This window comes from Phyllostomus hastatus, unplaced genomic scaffold (assembly GCF_019186645.2).
Source record: "Phyllostomus hastatus isolate PE091 unplaced genomic scaffold, TTU_PhHast_1.1 phas_scaffold_93, whole genome shotgun sequence".
Taxonomy (NCBI): Eukaryota; Metazoa; Chordata; class Mammalia; order Chiroptera; family Phyllostomidae; genus Phyllostomus; species Phyllostomus hastatus.
In genome coordinates, this window is record NW_025334042.1 from 32,046,424 (window position 1) to 32,062,546 (window position 16,123).

A 16,123-nucleotide genomic window follows, 5' to 3' on the forward strand; every position below is an offset into this window, starting at 1 on the left:
GAATGAATGGAAAAGGGGTAGAAATGAGTGGGGAGCATGAGATCATGGTGGCAGGGATGAGGAAGAAGTAAGGGAGTTTAGAGAATGATGCTGGGGCCACACATTCTTCATTTGAATCTTGGATTCCAGCTTTCGCCTTGAGCAATGCATCTGAAACACTACTCAACCAATGCTACTTAGTAATAAATTTATTCCTAAATATTGCAGTCTTTGTCAACTATTGTGACTAAACTATTTCCCATTTCAATTTCTGGATGTTTACTTCAAAATTGTAAAAAACATTGATTTTTTAATCTTTTGTATATTTATCTTAAATGCAACTACCATATCAATACTTTCATTAGCTTTAGTAGCTAATTTTTACTTGAGTCTTTGGGATTTCTAATTGTAACTCTTATCATTAGCTAAAGGGGTTACTTTATCTTTTCCAATATATATGCTCGTTATTTCACTTTTTAAAATCTTACTGAATTTACCACAAGATTTAGATACTAAAAATTATAGTGATGGATAGCATCCCTATGTAGTTCCAAATTTTAATATTTTACCATTTAAAAAAAGAAGATGGAAATAATATAAAGGAAACTATTGATAAATTTCATCATACTATTTAAAACTCTATTCATTAAAAGACTCATAAAGAAAATTAAAGTACAAGCTACAAACTGAAAGAAGAGATTTGGCGCACATATCTCCCTGACAAGGGATTGGAAGGATTAGAAACGGTAAATAACTTCTACAAATGAGTAAGAAATACCAAACAACTCATGAGAAAACTGGGGAAAAGGTGCTGGGGAGGTCTGGACTTCAAGGGAAAGTAAACTGTGGGGTAGTGACTAGGAAACATGTGATGGGAGCTGTTCATGGCAAACAGCATCAGATGTTAGACCTTGGTCCTTGAGTTTTGCAAGAAACTCAGAGCTAAGAACCCAAATATGGGCAAAAGTTCATTTAGAAAGTCACAGAGGTAGAAGAAGTGGGCGGGCTGGGCTCTCTCCTTCATCTTAAGACGTAAGGGTTTTTTTCTGTTCTTTAAAGGTGGGGATTTTAAGGGACATCTCAGGGGAGGATTGCAATAGAATATGCATCAGCTTTTCCAGGTGTATCCTTTTCATCAGCTTTTTCAGGCAGTCTCTACTGATTTGCAAGAGCTATGTAGCAGCTCATTAATCATTGCAGCTGGTTTTGATGTCAGTCATGGTATGGCTTTGACTGGTTTTGCAGTTTTTCTGGGCCTAGAGCTGAAATATGATTAAGACCTGGATGTTATCTCTATTTTGACCAAAACTCTGTCTCTATGGTCAGTAGAACTGAGGTTTTATTCCTAAGATTATTTAAAGCGAGTCCGAACCTCATTGTCCTAGGGCTTAAGGCTTAGGGGTGTGGTCATGCAAGGGCTTGTATGGGAAGCATTTGATGCTGTCCTTCAGCCCCTCTGTCCTTCCTCCAAGCGGGTCTCCTGCATGACCAGTGATGTGCTAGGGGAGGGAAGCTTGCCCTGGGGTTGAGTACCCACACTACAATACTTGTTTTCCCAGTTTTACCTTTTGCCCTGATGACCTTCTGTACTTGGCCCATCGTTCCTACTTTGCTCACATCTCTCTAACTGCCTACTATATCAAAACTAACGGAAGATAACGGTTATTTTAGTAAGGTTTCTTTAAGCAAACTCTTCTCAGTGCCGGCTCTCCATCTTCCTTGATAAGAGTTACTCTCCTCTTCCAGGTACAGGAGAAGGGGGGGCACCTTCACAAATGGAAATGTATGCCAGGTTTTTCACCAGTAAAGGGGAGGGTGGAAAACTGTTCCTGCATCTGTTGATTTTCGATTGTTTTTAGCTCAAAGTAATCCTTATTTCAAAGTGGCATATTTTGGAGTGCCAAATCCTGATCATCTTCAAAGGCACATGCAGACATTTTACAATGTACTGATAAAAAATGTAAATAAGCACAATCTCACTAGTCATCTAATTTTATACCAAGCATATTGTAAAAAAAAAAAAAAAAGTAAGTGCTGGCAAGGATGTGGAGCAATAAGCAGTCTTAAATACTGCTGATGGGAATCTAAGTCTGTGTATTTATGTTGGAAACTAATTTGGCATTAAAGGGAACCAAAGTCTTGCCACCCTGAGGCTGCATTTTTGGGATATTGATTTGAAGTTGGTCAAGAAACAAGACTGGGGAAGAACTTTTGACCCTCCCCCGTTTTGCCTAAGAGACTCAGATGGAAAGGCCTACTCCAGGAAGGAAAATTCAGGATGTTCACTTGAGCCGAATTTGAATTAAATATGGTAAATAAGAGGGCTTCAGGCAAGCACCTGTTAGCTAGATACCTATTGTGACCCACTATTCCTTCACCTAGTAAGAATATGCCTGCCCTGTATGTTCCAGCTCTTCCTTAATTGCTTGTAAATACGCCCATCACTTCTGAAATCTAATACCCTCTTCCTCATCCCCACTCCAACACACCTTTCTCCTTGTTAATGTCATTAACAAGGTCTGCCCAGAAGGTATCCAGCCATGTACTGTGAAAAATAGAGACATTTATTGAAGAAGATTCAAGATATAAGAAACAATGTACACAGGACAATGACACCTCAGTCCCCTTCAAAGTAGGCACCAAGGGACCTCACACAGTTCTCCCAGTCGCCATCATCTGTCCCGTTGTATTTTCCTGAATCTCACTGATGGCCTGAAATCTCTTTCCTTTCAAAGGTGATTTTAGTTTTGGGAAAAGACAAAAGTCACAGGGCACCAAATCTGGGCTGTAGAGGGATTGAGTCACCTGGGTGATTTGATGTTTCCCCCGCCAAAATCTGCCTGAGACATGATGCATGAGCAGACGCACTGTTGTGATGAAGCTGCCAGTCACCAGCTGCCCATAGCTGCAGCCTTCTGAATCATCCATATGGTTTCTGTGGATGATTCAAGCTTAATGCAAAATCTGATACAGATTTGTTGCTCTCCTCACTCAGTTATTTTGAATTCGATGGCCACACAGTACACACGCTCACTCAGTGATATCTACCTCCTCCACTGACTAGTACCATGAAATCATCATTATTCACACATGCACATTCTAATCTACTCCTCTTGGCTGCCAGGTTACATCAATGTCACATAAACTGTTCCTGTTATATTTACAATGGGTGGATTTTTTTCCGGACAGGCCTTGTCATATACCCAGTGTTGCCTCACTGTCTTTGAACTTTCATGCTTTTGTGAATTCCCCATGCACATGTATTAAAATTTTATTTTCTCCTGTTAATCTGTCTCATGTTAATTTGATTAGCCCAGATAAAAGAACTTAGAAGGTGGGAGGAAAAGTATTAATTATTTTTTAGCCCCAACAGCATTATATGAAAAAGCTGAAATGGATGTGCACTGTGACTCAGCAATTCCACTTTCTGGGCATGTGCCCTGGAGAAACTCTTGCAATTGGGCACAAGAATGCATACAAGAATGTTCATAGCTGGATTGTTTATAATAACAGGACACTGGCAACTCTCATATCTTTAAGTAGAAATGACAAAGTCTGATAATAATACAATAAAATACTGACCGTAGTGAAAATAAACTACAGCATATATATGAGTTAAAAATCAATACTTTTTTCAAACATAATGTTGTTTGGAAAAACTCAATCTGTCCCAAAATATACAGGGATGGGCAAAAGTAGGTTTACAGTTGTGAGTACCTAAAAGTTTGTTCTTGTATTCTTATTTATTAATTATTGTATCATTTATTTGTATTACAAGTGTAAACCTACCCTTGTCTACCCCTGTATATACTATACTACTTTTATTAATTTGAAAATCTATAAATAAAACTATGTGTTTTAAGGACACATAAAATTTGGTTAAACTATGAATAAAATCAAAACAATAAAGAAAACCAAACTCAGGATAAAAGTACTTTCAGGCAGGATAGGATTATATAAAGAAGGTGCCCACTGTCTTTCACAACTTAAATGGAAAGCCTAAGTTTTTCTTAAAATGTGTCACTTTGAAGATAATTTGCCTTATTTCTGATATTTAAAAAATGTTTTATTTAAAAAATACTTTTAGACTGACCACAAAATGTGCAAAAATACTAGAGTTCCCATATATCTTTTACCCAGCTTCTTCTATTGTTAACATCTTACGTGCTACAGCATAATTAATCAAATCCTGGGAATTAACATTGATGTAATACTATAAACTATCCCACAATCCATATTCAAAATAGCATCTGTTCTTCCACTGGTGTCCAGGATCCGATTCAGGATCCCACATTTCATGTGGGGGGGGGGGCTCCGCCCACAGGTTCCCCCTCCCCCCACGCCCCCGGCTGCCACAGATGAGAGAATAAGTCTACCAAGACATGATCTGCTTGGGGAGGAAAGGTAGCCGAAATCTCTCAAAGGAGAAAGGCCAAGAGCCTTTTCTTCAATGGGCTTCTATTGGGTTCATTTGCACAAGAATACAGGTAAAGCTCATTAATCATTGTCAGGCAGTAAAGATCAAACAATAGATAACAAAGAACTCTGAGGGCCTATTTTGAGTCAGGGTCAGATAGCTAAAGAGCTGTAAAGCTTTCAGGAACAAACTCACTTCTTGCTTGGACCCTTATCATTTAATTGAGAGCATTCTAAACAAAGCAGGTTTCACAGGATTTTACATATTCTATCTTAGGCCTGATCACCCGGGGAACCCACCCTTTCCAGCACAGGACTGCACCACCCTCTGTCATTGTTTTAGGCTTAAAGCATTGTCTTGGGCTTAAGACGGGCAGGGGAAGTAAGGCAGCCAAGAGATTAGGAGACTTCTTGCCGACAGAATGAGGACTCAGGCTGTCAAAGCTGAGGGGCGAGGATCCATCACTCCCTTTTGCTATACCCCCCAACGTCCTTCTTTGGGGGCCTCCCACATGATTGTGCCTGGCTTAAGTTGTTCCCCCCTTTGGGGAATCTTACCTGTCATTGGCTAACTGACCAAGCATTGGGGGCCAGTTATGGATGAAGTAAAAGGAGCAGAAGCAGTGTTCCTGCCAGGGAGATAAGCTTTTGTCTCCTTGGTGGCTTATGGTCCAAGGTTGCCCCCTCAGCCTTAGCCTTGGTGGAGGTTACAGCTTCTGAAACCAGGCAGGGCGGTTCCCAACAATTTCACTTAGCTGTCATGTCTTCTTGTTCTTTTTTCCTTTCTATTAAGATTTTCCTTTTAGCCCTGGCTGGTGTGCTTCAGTTGGTTGGAGCATCATCCCATATACCAAAAAGTTTGATCTCCAGTGAGGGTGTGTATGGGAGGCTACCAATTGATGTTTCTCTTTCACATCAATGTTTCTCTTTCTCTCTAAAATCAATACATATAATAAAAATACAAATAAAAGATTTTTCTTTTAATATGCCACAAGATATCTTGATTGTAATTTTCCAAGGTACTTTTCCAGCCACATCTCCCAACCATTCCAAAAGATTTTGTCAGTCTTTCCAATGCAATAGAAGATACTGGACTATAGTTCTGTCCACCTTCTCTATTTGAAAGCAATAAATCCTAATGACTTCCATGGTCATACATTTTTATCTAATATGGAAAAACATTTACAAATATCAGAAAGCCAATTCTGAAATATTTGCATTAATTTTGAATGAAATCAGCGTTTTGTGAGTTAAAAAAAAAAAGGCAGTACCTTGAACTCACGTCTTGCTGACAAACATGTTTCTGCTGAGGGAAGGGAAGAGGGGGAGAGTGAAGGCTGCATTTCTCCATTGGCCCCAAAATGCCAATTTCACAATGGGATACATTGAAAGCAAGCATGCAATGATGGTTTTAAGGCTTTTACTGCAATATAACAGTAAACAGTAATTGGACGCCAACCAGTTTCCCCCCAAAATCCCAAAAAATGTAAACAGGAAAGTAACTCTGCCTGTACTGTACAGCTTCTCACATCGTGTTAGAAGGGTCTCACATTCAACGATCAAGAGATTTTAAAATAGTAGTATTTTCATTTTAAGACAAGGTTCCCTTCTTCCCTCCACCCACCGAGTATTTAACATGAAATAATGGTGTTTCTTGACATTAATTTTATACTTATTTGAAGTGGCAACAATAATCATCAGTAATTTGGCATTTCTGTTTATAGTTGTTCCAAATTTTTTTCAATTTTATAATGCCATTATAAAATTGTTCCCATGAAATAGAGACAGTACATTCTAGATGACAAAGATTCTTTCTGAAACCAATGTTAAGTCAAAGAAATATAAAGCATGACTTTATACTGAATTTCTGGATCCAGTACACTAAAAAGAGTGAAACCTGGGAAGTTACCTACTGTTTTATGCAAGAGATAAAGACCTATACAAGCTGATTTTTGGTTGTGTATTTTACACTGTGTGAATTTGCAGCATCTGCTAATTGAAGCAGATACACACTGTATTTATCATTGCCCTATATCCTAGTTCCTTCCCTCTTCACCCCCAAGAATCTACTCCCTTATACCAGGGATTGTGGATATTAGCCCAAGTCATCCCAGACAACCCAGTGGGGGAGAGGTCATCACTCACAAGAGGCTTGGCCTTCTTCCTCCTTTTCTTTTTCTTTTTAAAAAGATTTTATTTATTTATTTTTAGAAAGGGAGAAAGAGAGGGAGAGAAACATCAATGTGCAATCGGTTGTCTCCCACACGCTCCCTACTGGGGACCTGGTCTGCAACCTAGACATGCGTCCTAACTGGAAATTAAACCGGTGACCTTTGGGTTTGCAGGCTGGTGCCCAACCCACTGAGCCACACCAGCCAGGGCCGCCTTCTTCCTTTTCATTTGTCTTCTCAGCTCAGCCACCTGGTCCAGCCCTGGGCATGCTGGGCTCTCACCCCCACACCCTTTCTCTTGTCTCCTCCTGTACTCCACGATCTGCTGGTTGAGCGTTCCTGATCAATCTCACGCAGACAGGAGGGCATCTGGGGCATTATGGTCCCTAAAGCCACTTTGTGTCAAATCTTTTCCATCCGGGGACCAGTGGGTGTGAAGTGTGAAACTGAAAAAAAAAACTGTCCCTTTCAATCTTCAAAGTTTCGATTTAGAAGAAATTTGGCAGCCAATTTCTCATTCTTCTCACAAGCAAAAATATGCTCCTATCACAAGTCCTTCAGAAAATCCTAAGGCCGTTATCCTTTCTACAGCTTCTTTTTCCTGAGGCATTACTTGAATGTGGTTCGTAAGACCACCTCCAGCTTCTGCATCTCCTCCACTCCAGCTCCTCCCCCTCCTCATGGACCACCAGCTTCTTGAACTGGCTTATTTAACATCTGAATAAAATCCTTCTGGTGTTGGCTACTAGGCTGCAGTAAGGGAGGATTCTCTCCACCTTTCTGTTGTAGCAATGCTGGAAGCAGGACAGGATTCTATTGAGTAATTCGTCTCATCTGTTGAAACTTTGGCTGATTCAGTAAAAACCCAAGGGGATGGCCTTCAGAACTGGTTGTTGTGATAGGGGACTCAAGGCTTGGAAAATTTTAGCTTAAGGTAAAAAGTTATAAGTCAAGCAAGTAATGTGTATGTTAAGCTTTTGTTTCAGAAACTACAAATAAGGCCCATCCTGGCTCCTGGGAAAAATAGCCGACCTCCTGGGGCACTGATAGAAGATTACTACCTGGGGACATCCGAACCTTTATTCCAGGACCACCCCTCCCCCTTGGAAACAGCTAACTGCCCAGGACAGGAATGTTGCAGCTTCTGAATCTCAAATCCCTCACCACACCTTGTCTGTCCTCCCCCACCCCCTTATAAAAGATCTGGCCCGGAAAGAGAAGGGAAGATGGTTTGTTAGGGTACGAACCCGCCATCTTCTCAGATCACCGGCCATCTGAATAAAGCTCCCATAAAAGATTCAATCACTGTCATTGCTTATTGGATTTGGTAGTGACAGGCAGCCCGAATGCTGGTGTCTTTTCCAGTTCCAGCTGTAGTCGTTGCTGTCTTAGTTGCTGCAGGTGCAGCCGCTGAAAACTGAGCATCCGTACTAGTTGCTGGAGGGGGTTAACCACAGCTTGACTTTCTGTCTCTTGGGATTCTCATTAAATGATGCTTCACTGATCTGCCAGGGTTCTTGAAACTGGCTCCCAGGGCAACAGTTTCTTCCTCTTCTTCAAAGCCCATTGACATGATCATGCTTACCATACTATCCTAAGACTGGCCTGTCACACGTGCATTTGTTGCATCTTTAAAAAGGTTTGACAGGAGAAGAACCTTCTAATGTACTGCCAGTTGATGCCAGGCTAATAGGCACTGGTGTTTCTGCTAGCTTTCCTGCAGGGCTCTCCTGTTTTGTTGCACTAGCAGGTACAGATTCAGAAGACACTGTCAGTGATGCTGGTGTGATAGATGCAGGGTGCGGGAGTGGGAGCCAAAGCAGTGGAGGAGGTTAGGACCTGAGCCACAGCTAGTGCTGTGGAGGAACCAACTGTGATAATAGTAGCAGGATTTGATTGCTGAGTTGTCGCTGGTGCTGGAGTTGTCTCACTGCTTTTGGTTTCATCACCACAGCAAACACGAAGTTTTTCTCATCAATTTTATCTTGTCTTATAGTATCATGATCATTGAGGATTTTACCTGTTTTCATTAATTTTTGACCAACTACAAGAAAGGAATCTTTCTCCTTTTCAGATTCACTCTCCTTTTCCTGTGCTTTCATCCTTTTCCTCAAGGTCAGTCTCGATCTTCAAGGTCTGTTGCTCTTGCTGCTGTTGCTGTTGCTGCTGCTGCTACTACTGTTGCTGCTACTGCTGCTGGATTGACTTCAGGGTGACTGATAAGGTGTCTCTGCCCAGCACTGTGGGGCCTGCTCTGGATGCGGACCTCTGGGGACTATCTATGACTTGGACAGCCCCATGGTTTCCTGCACCCCTATCACTCAGTTGGAAGGAGGTGGGGGTGGGGGTATGTCACACTCACCCTCTCCCCCAGTGGTGGCCTGGGGCTGTGTTCGCCCTTCCCCACTTCCCCACCCACATGCTGCCCCTCCCTTGAGCTCAGGCCACCGTACTTGTAGCTGTCACCTCTTCTTAATCTGTTCTAATCTGTGACAGTTCCTCCATCTTTCTTTGTTTTTCATAATCTTAATACAGTACTTTTGAGGAGTTTGGGTTAGTTATTTTGTAGAGTGTTGCTTAATTTGGTATATCTGATATTTTCTCATAATTAGATTGAGGTTATGCATTCTTGGCAAGAATATCAAAGAAGTTATGTTATGCTCTTCTTGGCCACTATATAAGGAACTATATTATGTCATATGTCCCATCACTGGTTATGTTAACTCTGATTAATAAGGGACTCAACACTTGGAACATTTCAGTTTAAGGTAAATAGTTATAAGCCTAGTAAATAATGCGTATGCTAAAGTTTTTGTTTCAGATACTACAGCTAAGGCCTATCCTGGCTCCTGGGAAAACAGCCGACCTCCTGGGGCACTGCTAAAGATTACCACCTGGGGACAAGTGGAGGCATCCGGGCGATTGTGTTCCAGGGAGAGACAGACACCACCCATCCCTGGCAACAGCTAACTGCCCAGAACAAGAATGCTGCAGTCTCTGTCACCTAATTCTCCCTGAATTTCAAAACCCCTCACTGCACCTTGTTTATTCCCTGATTTAAAAAGTCTAGCCTGGAAAGAAAAGGGAAGATAGTTCTTTTGGGTGTGAACCCACCTTCCTCTCAGATCACAGGCCATCTGAATAAAGGGCCCATAAAGATTCAATCGCTGTCATTGCTTATTGAGTGGCAGGCAGCCCAAATGCTGGTGTCTTTTCCAGTTTCACGATCACTTGATTAAGGTGGTGTCTACCAATTCATTGGGTTTTCAAGTTTCCCTTTTTTCATTCTCAAAACTCACAAACTATGAAGAATGTTTGTCACTGTAATACACAAATAAAGAAGCACTGGATGGAAATACATTGACATAGAAATATACATCTGTGCATGCATGTGAAAGAAACACACAAAAGAAAAGATATTGAAACCCCATTGTATTAGTCAGTTATTGCCACAATAATGTTGTATAAACTTGGAGATTTATAACAACCTCATGTGGGGGGGGGCTCCGCCTGCAGGCCCTCCACCCCCCCCCACCCCACCGCTGCCACAGATGAGAATACATCTACCAAGACAAGATCTGCTTGGGGAGGAAAGGTAGCCAAGATCTCTCAAAGGAGAAGGGCCAAGAGCCTTTTCCTCAATGGGCTTCTATTGGGTTCATTTGCACAAGAATACAGGTAAAGCTCATTAATCATTGTCAGGCAGTAAAGATCAAACAATAGATAACAAAGAACTCTGAGGGCCTATTTTGAGTCAGGGTCAGATAGCTAAAGAGCTGTAAAGCTTTCAGGAACAAACTCACTTCTTGCTTGGACCCTTATCATTTAATTGAGAGCATTCTGAACAAAGCAGGTTTCACAGGATTTTACATATTCTTTCTTAGGCCTGATCACCCGGGGAACCTGCCCTTTCCAGCACAGGGCTGCACCACCCTGTCATTGTTTCAGGCTTAGGTGGAGCAAGGGAAGTAAGGCAGCCAAGAGATTAGGAGACTTCTTGCAGACAAAATGAGGACTCAGGCTTTGTCAAACCCGAGGGACGAGCATCCATCACTCCCTTTTGCTGTAGCCCCCAACGTCCTTCCTTGGGGGCCTCCCATGTGATCATGCCTGTCTTAGATCATTCCCCCTTTGGGGAATCTTACTTGTCATTGGCTAACTGACAAAGCATTGGGGGCCAATTATGGATGAAGTAAAAGGAGCAGAAGTGGTGCTCCTGCCAGGGAGATAAGCTTTTGTCTCCTTGGTGGCTTATGGTCCAAGGTTGCCTCCTCAGCCTTAGCCTTGGTGGAGGTTACAGCTTCTGAAACCAGGCAGGGTGGTTCCCAACACTCATGGACCTTCACATGGGCTGGGACAACTCTGCTTTAGTCTATAGATTGCCCGGGTCTGGCTCTGTGCTTCACTTGGGTTCAGGTCTCTTGTACATGTTTCTTCAGTCTCTTGGGACCAGCCACTACTTGAGGGCAGGCATGTCCTTGTAAGAGACAGGAGCATATAAGGATAGTATTGTCTCTTGGAGTAAAAATTGTCACACTGTTCCTTCAAATCATATTTTATTAGCCAAACTAACTTTCAGGATATATTCCATCTCTAGTGGGAGAAATTGCAACATCAGATGGCAAAGGATATAGAGGTGAAATTCAGATATATAAAGGGAGGGTCCAAAGAACTCAGAATAAAAATCTCATCTACCTCGTTGACCCTATGCTTTTTTTTTAAGTGACATGATGTTCAACATACACTATTAGCCTCCAAAGTAATTAGAGGGAATATGTGTGTCCTACTGTTAATGATGGGACTAAATGCTGTGGCTGTATTGAAAGATTCCCAAAAGAATCCCCAGTACTTAAAGTGTGTTTTCATAATTCAGCCATCTCTTCCCTTCTCTCCATTGTTTCAAGATGATTAATTTTGACTTGAGGGTCTTCTTACTTTTTTTTCTATGTGTGCATAACGTAATGTTGAAAAATTATGGACTTTCTTGTTTACTTCTAACATGTTTCAAAGAAGATAATTTTGGGCATAATGGAAATCTTGATCATTTTAAATACAAATGTGTATCACTTTTGTGCATGTCACCTTTTAAAATATATTCATTGTTATTTAAGGAACATTGGATTTTGATATATACCATTTTCATCAAAAACAAACAAAAAACAAGCTTTCTTCAATAGGTGAGCATTTTATATAATTTCCCTTTTCTCCTTGAACACATATTTCCCCCATAAAATGTTATATATGTAATATGTTTAAAAAATTTTTATTTTAATCCTCACCCAAGGATATGTTTTATTAATTTTAGAGAGAGGAAGGGTGAGAAAGAGAAACACTGATCAGTTGTGTCCTGTATGAACCCTAACCAGGGGTCAAACCTGCAGCCTTTTGGTGAACAGGATGACACTCCAACTAAATGAGCCACCCAGCTAGGTCATATGTAATCTATGTTTTAAAGTATTTAATTTATTATCTTATCATATTTCTCTAAGCAAAAATACGTATATAAAATTAAATTATTTTAAACTTTTAATTTCCTATGATCCTGAAGTTCTAAATATTAAATGTTTCCTCTGAATTAAATTATAACTATAGTTAGTGGTAGTAAACAATAAATCACAAACAAGTAAATATATTACACTTTATAAGAAATGATTATTAAACACAGTAAGAAAAGAATTCTCGGTGAACTGAAGCTCTTGTTCCAGACCCAGGGACACCTACCTGGGAAACCTCGCCTGAATGTACCTTCTCACAACCTTAATTTCTGGAATGTTAAGATATAAATGTGGAATGGGGTTCAAATTGTGTTTTTTCTGCATGAGATGTGTCTGGATGTCCACATTTCCCCTTGTATAGCCTTTCATTAATATCATTCACCTGCCCCAAAGCAGAATGTTAGTAAGTTACACATACCCTGAGGAACAATATGACCAATATGGTATAAAAAGTTGAGGAGCAGAGAGTGGAATAATTTCACAAACCCAAGGTAGTACACCCTGCTATACCTTCATCCCTTGTAGCTGAACATGGCCTGTAAAATAGGATGTCTTAGGAGCTGTGTCTGGGATACTGCAAGACTTTCTGCTAAAAGTAGCACTGGTTTGCATGCTGAACCACCTATCTGATATCCTTTGAATAAAATAGGTACACTGGTATTCAAAACATATTATGTTTTGTTAGTCTTCCCATCAGTCCAGATTTGTATCAGAAGAGGCAATTAATGTGAAGATCCCTAAACCCATATGGTAAAACTCTTGTGCAGTAAGAAAACAGACAGTGAATAGAAAATTTCTAATACATCAAACTAAAGTGCTACTGCTTAGCAAAAGAAATATCGACAAAATGAAAGTCAACCTATGAGCTACAGAAGGAAATGTTTGCATACCATATAATTGATAAAGGGCAAATATCCAAAATATTAACAAACTCCTACAAATCAATAGCAAGATCCTCCCAAAATCCCCCAAATTCCAAACAAACCCAAAACCAATTTTTAAAAACAGGGAAAAGAATTGAATAGACATTGTTCCAAAGAAGACATATTGTACTAATAACCAACAGGTATATGAAACTGTGCTTATATCAATAATCATCAGGGAAATGCAAATCAAATCCATAATAATATGTCATCTCAAAACTGTTAGAATGGCTTTATCAAAAACAAAAGAAAACAAAACAGAACAAAGATAAATATTGGAGAGGGTAAATATGGAGAAACTGACATCCTTGTGCCCTGTTGTGGGAGAATAGAATGCTGGTTGTCAGCGGCTGGCAGAAGGAACAAGAAGTATTAGTCAAAGGGTAATAAAAAGAGAATTTTGGTTCCTGAGACACTGCTAACCTATCATGGTGTTTGATATGGTTAATATTTTATAGTACTGTCCAAGAATTGATCTGATGGGTAGAATTTAAAAACATTAATGATTCACTAACAACTGGTTAAATGCCACCAGCTAATGTTGACAAAGGGAAGCAGCTGAGGGGGGAAAGACTAAAAATACCACCCATGCTTGCTGCTTAGAGCGTTGTTGGATATGAAACCACTGACAAAAAATGGAAAAGGAATAGCCAAGAGCTCTAAGACCAGTATTTGAAACAAAGGCTGATTTTCCTCCATAGCTTCCCAAATGCTCTGTCAGGGACATGTAAGGGCACCCTAATTCCTCTGCTACCCACCTGCGATCCTTGACTAATCCAACTCTCCTGTGTCCCAGTGGGAGTGTGCAATCACTGCATGACACTGCATGCATTGCAGTATAAAGAAACTGGGCCACTTCACCAAAAAAATACCAGCAGCTGCCTAAGGAACCCTTGCTAGCGTGGATCCTTAAATAAAACCATCAGGATGCCAGAAATGTTATCATGGATACTGCAGAATGGAGAGTTTTGCAATGGAATAAGCATCTATAATATGGGAACAAATTGTATCTGGGTAGTCTATCAATCCCGAACTTAACACTCACCAGTGGTTGAGTAGGTGATCACTCCAATGCAGAAATAACATTTTATTGGAAATGCATATTTTAGTGAGATAGGTGCTCTTTTGCTTTTAGTTCATGTATCCATAGATGATTACAAGTTATTAAGAAAATGGTTCAGGGTTCAGCATCATTTCTCTGTGTGCTTTTGACAATGTTGAATTTTACCTGAGCCCTGGCCTCCTAAATAATAGCTACTGTTTAAAAATAGCCCCACTTTTTTGTCTCCTAGGCAATAGTTTAAGGACCAAAGCCACTCTTCCCTTTTGCTTAAATAAGACTCATGGGTGACCACCTTGTTTACCTAAGACAAATCCAGACACAGACTCTCTAAATTCTCATTCTTTGTCTCATCAATGATTAGCTGAACTGTTTGTGCCGACCAGTCTGAACAAAACACCACTAATCTGACCTGACCAAACTTCAGTTAGGCTTCTCACCCTCCCCAGGTGTCTGAACTTTGGCCTACCCTTAAGTTTACCCAAGATTGGAACGTAGATCAGCCTCTTCAATGGCCCTTCCAGAATTGGCCAACAGCAAAACATTGGCCAGTCTTACCACCTGCTCAGTGGGCTATCACCACTCCCATCCCCCACGGCCTGCTCCTTCCCACCTTGTTTACCATAGCAGCATGTTCTTTCTCTTACAATGTATCTTCCTCTCCCTATCACAATAGTCTTTTTTGTAAGTCTCTCTATATCTTTGTCTAGGTTTATTTTTGACATCTTGTAGCAAAAACAAGTAGGCAGAATGGAAGGGGTGTTATTGATAAGGTATTGTTCAATTATTTGAACCATTTCTGAGGTCCGTGGCAAAAATCACATAGTTATCAATCAACAGCTGTTGATTTCTAATGCAATTTGGCTGTCAACTTCTTTAAATCCTCCTTCAATTTTGTTGCAAGCCAAGAATTTGGAAACATCTAGCTTGCAAAAGATGTGTTACTCCATCATTTGAGTCATTCACTTCCTTGACAGCTGACACTATGTTTCAAAGTATATTCTTTCCAGGTGCTGGAGCCTTCCTGTCCTAGCAATACACCATAGTAGGTTCAGATAAGTGGAAGGAGAGTGTAGTCAAAGGGCAGCTGGAAAGGCGGGCCTGTATAACATTTGAGAATCACCATGATGCCTAGAGTACAGCCAAGTTCTCAGGCAGATCTAGTTGAAGAAAAAGTATACACAGAACTTGAGGATCTGGAAGCTCATTTTTCTTAAAACTAGTTGTCTCCTTTCTCTATCTTCACCGAAACAGCCATTTCGCTCTTGCCCCCTGCTAGTGCTTAAAGGGCCTCCTGCTTCAGACGGATCAACACTATGAATCATAAAAAGATGCGCAGACTTCAAGCTCAGCTCAGGAATGGATTCAGGAGTACACCTCACCTTATAGAAAGAATGTGATGCCTAGACTAGTAACGGCTAATGACAAAACAAAACCCCCTCAGTTTCTTTTTTAAAATAGCTGTGATATTACTGGAATGGAAGAGATAAACCTAATTAAAATGAAGGGGGAATCCCAGGACCTACGTTTTCCTTTCAACCACCTTCATAATTATTCATCCTTTGGCAAAAGCCAAAAGAGGTCTCAGAAAGGCTCCCTGGAATATGAAGTCAGCTGGGTACTGACAGTGTTACATGTTCTAGGATATTAGCAGAACAGTCGTTCCTACATCAAGTGCTGAATAGCTGATGATGAAAGTGATAATGGTCTTGTGGAAATAAGCACAGACTACCCAGATGAGAGCAAGTAAAGGCTATTTATTATGAGCTTGCCATGGCAAGGGTCAGCCACTGTCACTTGTGTTTTGGCAGACACTCAAAGGCAGGCAGAGGAGTGGGAAAGCTTTAATAGCAGGAAAAAAGGGAAGGCTTTGGGGATGCCCTCATTGGAAGGTGTTGGTGTGAGGAAGCTGTAGGTGGACTAACTAGAAGTGGAATATCCTGTGTGGTTGGTGAGGGGTGCAAATTTGGCTTTCTCTACTAGGTCCTTAGCTGGAGGTGGGGTCAAAAATTAGTAGAGCTTTCAAATGCCACTCAACTCCTGGACATTCAGAGCCAATTGTTACAAAGGTTAGTTGGC

At 40.7% G+C, this 16,123-nt stretch overlaps 1 pseudogene; it reads right to left on the minus strand.

Moving 5' to 3' along the window:
• Nucleotides 1–7,034: 7,034 nt before the first annotated feature.
• LOC123812992 lies at nucleotides 7,035–8,668 on the minus strand (annotated as a pseudogene).
• Nucleotides 8,669–16,123: the final 7,455 nt, after the last annotated feature.